Source organism: Impatiens glandulifera, chromosome 2 (assembly GCF_907164915.1).
Source record: "Impatiens glandulifera chromosome 2, dImpGla2.1, whole genome shotgun sequence".
NCBI lineage: Eukaryota > Viridiplantae > Streptophyta > Magnoliopsida > Ericales > Balsaminaceae > Impatiens > Impatiens glandulifera.
The window spans coordinates 2,934,755-2,943,062 of NC_061863.1; the positions used below are offsets into that span (position 1 = coordinate 2,934,755).

General features: G+C 25.7%; 1 pseudogene; it reads left to right on the forward strand.

The window, feature by feature from the left end:
* Positions 1–714: 714 nt before the first annotated feature.
* LOC124923783 lies at positions 715–2,594 on the forward strand (annotated as a pseudogene).
* The last annotated feature ends 5,714 nt before the right edge of the window (positions 2,595–8,308 follow it).

Here is an 8,308-nt window from a genome sequence, read left to right on the forward strand (position 1 = left end):
ATCATATTACAAATTTCAAAATAATCTATCATATTACAAATTTCACAAAAATAGATTTCAGCCCAACCATCATCAATGCACCATCAATGCTATCATCAATTTGTGGATTCATAATAAAATCTTTACCTGCACTTTTAAAATGCTCCAAATTTAAAACCACACACATATTTAGATGGTTAGATCTTAATAATTATGAAATTTTCCAATAAAGAAATGTAGATAAAACTAAAAACAACTCTATTTTGTTTTCTTTTACCTGCTTTCAATTTCTTATTCGAGCAAAATTCAACATATGCGGAAAAAGTTCATGTTCAACCTGAAAAAGAGTAATAATAGGAAAAAGAAAGTTAAGGGAAAGATTCAAATGGAATCAAATGTAACAACCAAACAAAATTGATATACATTGAAGTTAACAACAAAAATACCTTTATCATTTCAAGACACTTCACTAGATCAGCTCTTGTGAAACCCTGTTTATGTTGTTTGCCCCTAAGATAGAGATTTCAAAAAAATATGAACTAAATGTATTTTTTTTAGTAAAGTAATAATTGTTCGCATATGAACCTCAAGCTGAAGCTGGGTTATTATTATTCCACACCATTACTTCACTATTTTATCGCGTCCAAGATACAGTATCCATCGCCTCACCATCCACTACAAAAAAAACAAATATAAACAAGAGGAAAAAAATCATTTGAATGAATAATATTATAAATGAGTGTAGTTCAGGTTATGAGCATACAACTAGATGTGAATAAATTGTTGCAAGAGCACGCACGACGCACATCTCCTTCTATATTTGGCAATGGAAGTGAGTTCATTTCCTGCAGAATCACTTACTATACTAAGTTATATTGATCATGCATATTCCTCGCAAGGAATAAAACAAGTTTTTCTTCTTCTTAAAAGAAGTACCTTATGTGAAACTTTCATAGAATAGCATTTACCATGTTACCAACACCAATCCTAAGAGCAACCTTGACAAGTCTTACATTCTGTTTATAGAAGTGTTATTACAATATATGGTTCATAATGAAGGAAAACATTAAAAAATTTACCTCATCTCCAAAAGCATAGACAAACATATCAATCTTGACAATCTCATTGAAACCAATCTTTAGAATCTAGAATACAAGAAGACAGACATTAATATCTAGAAGGTACTATCTATATGTATCTATATGTAATTACTGTAATACTATATAAATCCTGGGAATTGATACATTATTAGGTCATAAAAAGGATGAACTACGTTTCTTGGGATCTAGAGACATTCACAAATGTTCTATCAAACAAAATAAGAGGGATGAACTGGAATGGCTAAAAAGAGAGACCACCATTGTAAGTTCTTACCCATAAAGCTGAAAATCAAATTGAAGTTCTTGTTCCTGTTCACAAATGATAAGTGCCTGTCACAAATTATTAATACAACAAAAACAGAATATCAATTAATCATGCTGCTATCAAGTTATTAACGCAGCAAAAATAGAATAATCAATTTGTTTCTTTAACACACCTCTATAAACAAAAATTAAAATGTTTTTCGCAATTAAAAAGGATGCCATTGATGAACTGAAGATTTCTCTTATCTCTATAATACTTGCAGAAAACAAAAAGAAGAGAAAAAAGAACAGTCAATTTTTCATCATTAAAGAAGAGAAGAAGGTTGCTGCCCTACATTCCAACTGAAGATCCCACCAGGAGATTAGAACAAATGGCCTCTCTGGCAACAACTCTTACATCAATCGGAGCTGATTACAGAAACGAGCTCACTTACATGCCCGGAATGGCTCCTAGATTCGCAAATTCTGCTGCTTTGGAGCATAGCGGAATGCAGGTAAATGTCTTAACAAAGATCGAGGCTTCCATCATTCAATCGATTGGATAGTAAAAATTCATATATATATATTTGAAATTGTGCAGGTTCTGTCAAAAGAGGATTGTGAAGCCTTAAATTTGTGCAAAAGCATGATGGAAAGAGGGGAATGTCTCCCCCTAATGGTTGTTTATGACCCAATTGAAGGGTGAGTTAATTGTAGTTTATGTCTTTTCTATAAAGAATAGAATACACATGTACAGAAAAATTGGTTTCAAGATTTTCTTCCTTGTTGTTTTGGATAGATATACTGTTGAAGCGGATAGACTGATAAAGGATCTGACTATAATATCGGAATATGTTTGAGATGTTGATTATTTGAAGAAGCGCGAAAATGATGATGGAGATAGCATAATGACATTGCTTTATGCTTCTGATCCATCAAGAAGTCTCGTTTATCAGCTGATAACAGAAACAACATTGCCCGTTTTATCAATGGCATCAATAATCATACACTGTAAGTAAACTGTTTTAAGATTTGATCTGATAATTCATATGTTCCGTTGTCTTACTCATGAATAAAATGCAGGGATGGGAAAAAGAAAAGGAATGTCAAATGTGTGAGGTTTGATGTTGATGGTGAATCGCGAGTTTTTAATTTTAAATTTTGAGAAAATGATGTACTACGTTTCTGAGATCTGAAGACATTCGCAAATGTTCTATCAAAGCAAAGAAGAGGAATGAACTGGAATTATTAACCTGTTATGTTTGACTTCTTCCTCAGCCACTGCCTGCAACTGGTATTTGAAAGTTGAGTAACCAAAATAGGTAGAGACGTTTGTTTACTACTGAGTTACCTTCCCCTTCCTGTTGTTCAAAACATTTGTCATCCCCTAAGTCAAATTATGAGAGGAAAACGCAGAGGAGGAGGGTTGGAAGATACCTGTGGCTTCTGAAATCTAAATTAGGTCAACTAAGAGCTTTCGAGATCATCTCCTTTCAAACAATATCCGTTGATTGCAATGACCTTGTAGAAGAGATGATTTATGTCCTTTTCGGCTCTTGCGAATCTCAGCCTTCTTTCCAGATCCGCTGCGGTAACGCAACCTGATTTGAGAGAGTTTGTTGTCGAAACTGTCTGGATCTGATGATGATGATGCATCAGTAGCAGTGGATTTAGTTTCGGCGTCGTCGGAGTCATCGGCGGAAGATCGGACGGTGAAGGAAAACCTAGAAGGTGAGAAGTTGAGTTTATGTGGAGATTAAGAGAGTTACCATTTGGATTTGAACTTTATCACCCTCTCTCTACTTAACTTCATCTATCTCATCGTGTGGATGTCCTATTTTTAGTTATTAAAAAGTTGACGATGAAAAATGTATTTATTTTATTTTATTTTATTTTAAATATTAAATAATTTGACTAGTTTGTAATAAAATTATAACTGATCAAATATTTAAAAATCTTACATTTTTTAAAGACTGATTAGTTAAGGATGAGAGTGAAAATAAAAACTGTTTAAATTTTTTTTAATATTGTAATTATTATGTATTCATATTTTTATTTATTAAATGTTAAAAGTTAACCTAATGAAATATATGATATACATTGGATAGTCATTAATGTTGGACCTCTAGTTTCATTTTTCAATCTGGCAACAAAAACTAAATTAAGGGTCTTCTTTATATGAGAATGGTAGTGACCTTTAATCAAATAAAATTAAAAAAAAGAAAAATTTTTTTATCCAATAATGAGATAACCAACAATAATTAAAATAATGGTCTTGTTTGATTCTGTCATGCAAATTACAAATAAATTACTTAGCTAATTTATTATATTATTTATCTACAATTTTAATTTATTTTATTTTATTTTATCTAATTTTAATTTTATTTAATTATTTTGATATTAGTAATAAATTCATATTTAATTTAATGATTAACCGACTATATCGTAAAAAGTATTTAAAAAATTTAAAATAAAACATAAAAAAATATTAAAACGAAATGTTTAATAATCATTTGCTTATAAGAATTTTTTAAAATATAAATAAATAAAAAATTATAAAGGTTGTCATAGGTAGTAAAGGTTGGTAAAAAAATTTATTTTCTGAACTTTTGCCAACGCTTAATAAGCGTGGGCAGTTATGTGTCACTAAATGCATGTTTTGTTGGAGTGAATGTGCATATTAAAAACAGTTTTACTTCCAATATTTTATTTAGTTTTAGAAAATATTTTACACTTATTTTATTCTTTTATTTGTCAATTTCTATTTGATCTAAAAGATTTAGCCTATACTTTAATAGTAACTAAAGGTAATACTTATTAAGTAGGATAATGATTTTAAGAATAATAATTATTATTTAGAATAAATTAATTAATACTTTAAACATGAGAAAAAAAAAGAGAAAATAAGGAAAATTAAAATTTACTATATTCTTAAATTAATTTTATAATTATAAATAAATCAACTTAAAAGATTTTTTATATTAGGGACACATAAATGAAATCAAATATTTTTAAATGAACCAAAGATTTATTTGTGTATTCAAAATATTATGCTTATTTATTTTTATAAAATGGTTTAGAAGTCATTTAAGTGTAAAAAATAAGAAAACTAAAATAAAATTGAAACAAGCAGTGGATTGGTTAACGAATTTATCATTAATCTGTCGTTGCTAAAAATTCTAAGGTTTTCTGTGATATCTTTGGAGTTTTTTTTTTTTTTTAAGCAAAAAGCACTAAAACCGGAAACCTGTTTTTCCTATTTAAAATTTAAAATTGAATATTTTTAATATAAAATTAATAGAATAAATTTAATTCTAACAAAAAGATTATTAAATTAGGTTAGTATTGAATCTTAACCAACAATTTAAATTTAAAGAAATTAAACTGTAAATGAAATAAATCAAAATAAAATTTATCAAATTAAAATTTATAAATGAAATTAAGACAAAATGAGAGCATATAGTAGACGTAAATTATTTCATAAAGGTTGATAAAAGTTTCTTATACACCTACTAACACACAAACAACCTCACACATTTAAACAAAAGCTTGAGAAACTAAAAAAATGGTTATTCGTCTTAGTTTATTTCAGGGTTCTTTTTTTTCTTTTTCTTTTTGTGCTTCCTTGTCTTGGTGTGCTATTTATGGTGGTGTCAATGCTCTTACCCCTTCACAATGAATTTTGGCGTTCTTTCGAGGAAAGATGTTTGAAATTTATTGTTGTAAATTTAACAAGTAACCATGTTCTCGTTTTGTCAAGTCAATATCCATTTATTTAATTTTATTTCATCTTTCCACCACTGGCTTCCTAATATGTGTAGGTCCCATAATTCGAGTAAGATTGTCATAGCGCAAAAACACATATGATTCAGGTATGACCTTATTCCTATATTGGTTATGTTTTTCATTTCTTGTCTAACACCCTCACTTCCCTTTTTCTAATGAATGTAATGTGCCCTTATCTTCCTTGAAAAATCCTCTACGAAAAAATTCAGGTTTGAGTGACCTCTTGCCCATACTATTGTTGGAGTGATTGTTCTTTTGGAAGAAAATCATTGCTGGCAAGCCTAGCATGAAAGCAAATTCATGCGGTTAATATTCATTTATTTATTTATTTTCTTCTTTCCACCACTAATTTCTTCAATTTTTTCTGTAAATATCAATTTATTTATTCATCTATTTATTCTCTCATGCAAAGAAAACAAATAAATCAAAATTAATATATATTATTTTATTTTTCCTATTTATTTGCTTCTTTATTATTATTATTATTATTATTATTATTATTTATCAATAAATATAAAATAAAATAATGTTTTTTTTAATAATAGATTAAATTATTTAAAATTAACATATTTATCAAACTATTATTTACTTTATTTTATTAAAAATGGTTAGATAAAAATTATTTTGCGATATAATCGATACGAAGTTATTTCGCAAAATAACTTTATATTTTAATCTCGTGCAATGAGCCCGTATATGATTTAAAAATATATTTTTGTAGATTCGAAATTTATTTAAAAACAATATATAAATTGGAGATCGGAGATGAGTGTCAACAAAAACCAATCGTGTAATTCATTGCGATTCTAATTAGTATAGTCCTATTTTTTAATGTAGGAAGCCTGACCGGAACTCGTATGAGATCAAATACGAGATAGTAAGAAGAAGTTGGTATTATCTCTTTCTTCATGCTATAAAGGGGAGCAAAGCCCCTTTTTGCTCCCTCTATGAATAGATAAGGGCCCTCTCTTGTTATCGGTTTCAATGACTCATAGAACTTCCCTCACAATCTTTTGATTCCTTTCTCAAAACTTGGTGGACTCATTCAACCCCTCAAGAAAAAGTATAAGATAGTCACAATTTTCACTTTTGTTGAATGTGCTTTAAGTTGAAAAGAATGGTGACTTTAGTTCTTTTAAAACCACTTTTCAACATTTGAATTATCTTAATTAGTTTAATATATTTAAAATTAAATATTAATTAAAATTGTTAGAAATTTATAATCTCGAAAAATCGAAATTTTATTCCATCATAAAAAAGTTAACTTAAAAAAATAGAAAAAAGCTCACTTAGACGTATGTACTTGTACAAGTAGCTCACTTAGACGTATTTACTAATAAAATGTTATTTAAACGTACGTACTATCAATAATTGGTTCATTTAGCCTCTTTTAGTAAAACATGATTAATTTTTATTTTTTAATTTATATATTTAATAATTAAATATTAATATATTTTCTCTCTCATTTTTTTCATTTATTACTAATAAATGAACTTTCTATTTTTTATCTTTTTTTATTGTTTATATGAGCATTTATTATTGATTATTTTAATTTAATTATATATATATATATGAGCATTCATAATTAATTATTTTAACTTTAAATTCTTTCTTCTTTTTTATATTTTTTTCTTATATTCACATAGATTATTAATTATTTTAAAATTGTTTGGTCACAATAATTGAATATAATAATGAAAATTTTATCAACAATGAAAATGCTTTCAACATTAAAAATTCTTCAACAAAAAAATAAATTAATTAAGAAATAAAAATTGGATAATAATAAAAACTCATTCATCAAACCCAAAAAAGTAATAATCAAATATTAGACAAAACAATGCACCTTACTACTACTATAATACTATAAGTATAAGTCGTGAATAAAAAATAAATAAAAAAATATTAATTTTATTTTTTTTATATTAAATTAAATAATAAAAAACCATTCAAAAAAAATTAAAGTAAAACATAAAATTTATAAACAAGTTGTTAAACTTTTAAAAAAATGAGAATTTAAGTAATATGAGAAATAAAAACTTATATAATCAAGATTTTATCCAACCATATAAGTTCTTAAAAAAAATCACAATTTCATACTATTATTATTTATATATATATAAGAATAAAATTAATTTAAATAATAACAATAAATGATAATAAAAAATGTTTATCTAGATAAATAATCATATTTTTTTAATTTGAATATAAATTCAATTTATTTAAATAAATTCAAAATAATATATAAACTTATAAAATTTTAAAATTATAAATATAAAATCGTAATATTTTAATTAATTTAAGCGTTTAACTAAACTAAACTCGTTAAATCATTTAGAATCCTAATATTTTAATTTTTAAGAGTTAACTTAAGTGTTTAATTATCTATATTATAATAAAACACGCAAAGACAAATAAAATTATTATAAACTTTGCAAGATAGATAATTAGATAATATTTTAAGATATTTGTATTTTATTTATATAAAAAAATTATTTTTATTTATGATTATAGAATATTTCTTCAGATATAATACTCATTTTCATTTTGAGATGAAATGATTTATTTAAATTTCTTCTATATTAGCATATTACATTAAGTTCTTTCTTAGTTCTCACACATTTTTATTATCAAACCAATCTCACAATAAACAAACAAATTTATTTATTTATTCCCATTTTCAATAATGAAAAATAAAATTTTGATTTATTTGAAGATAATTATTTTGGAAGAATCATGATTTTATTAAAAAATGATCAAAATTAAAGTTAAAGTGATTTATTTATGTTTTACATGATTCGTGTTTCCTTTGTCCTAATTCAAATATATTATAGACCATAATAATGTTCATATTGTAAAAATTTTGGTTTTATTTAATATTAAAGCCACGACTAAAAATATTTTTTTAATTGTGATCAAATTCCTTTTTTTTTTTTGTTATTAAAATTTTATTTTTGGCATAAATTACCAATGTGTACATTTTTTTATTATCTATAAAATAATATTTGTGTATGGAACTTCTTAGCGCAACAATTATAAATATATAAAAATTCATACATCGGCTCGGTTCTTTAGTCAACCATATTAGAATAGCTTCATGCACATTAATTTTATTTATTTATTTTGGTGAGATAGTGTGTAAATATTAAATAAAAATTATAAGATATTTGTGTTTTACTTAAGTTTTCTCATATTTCAGA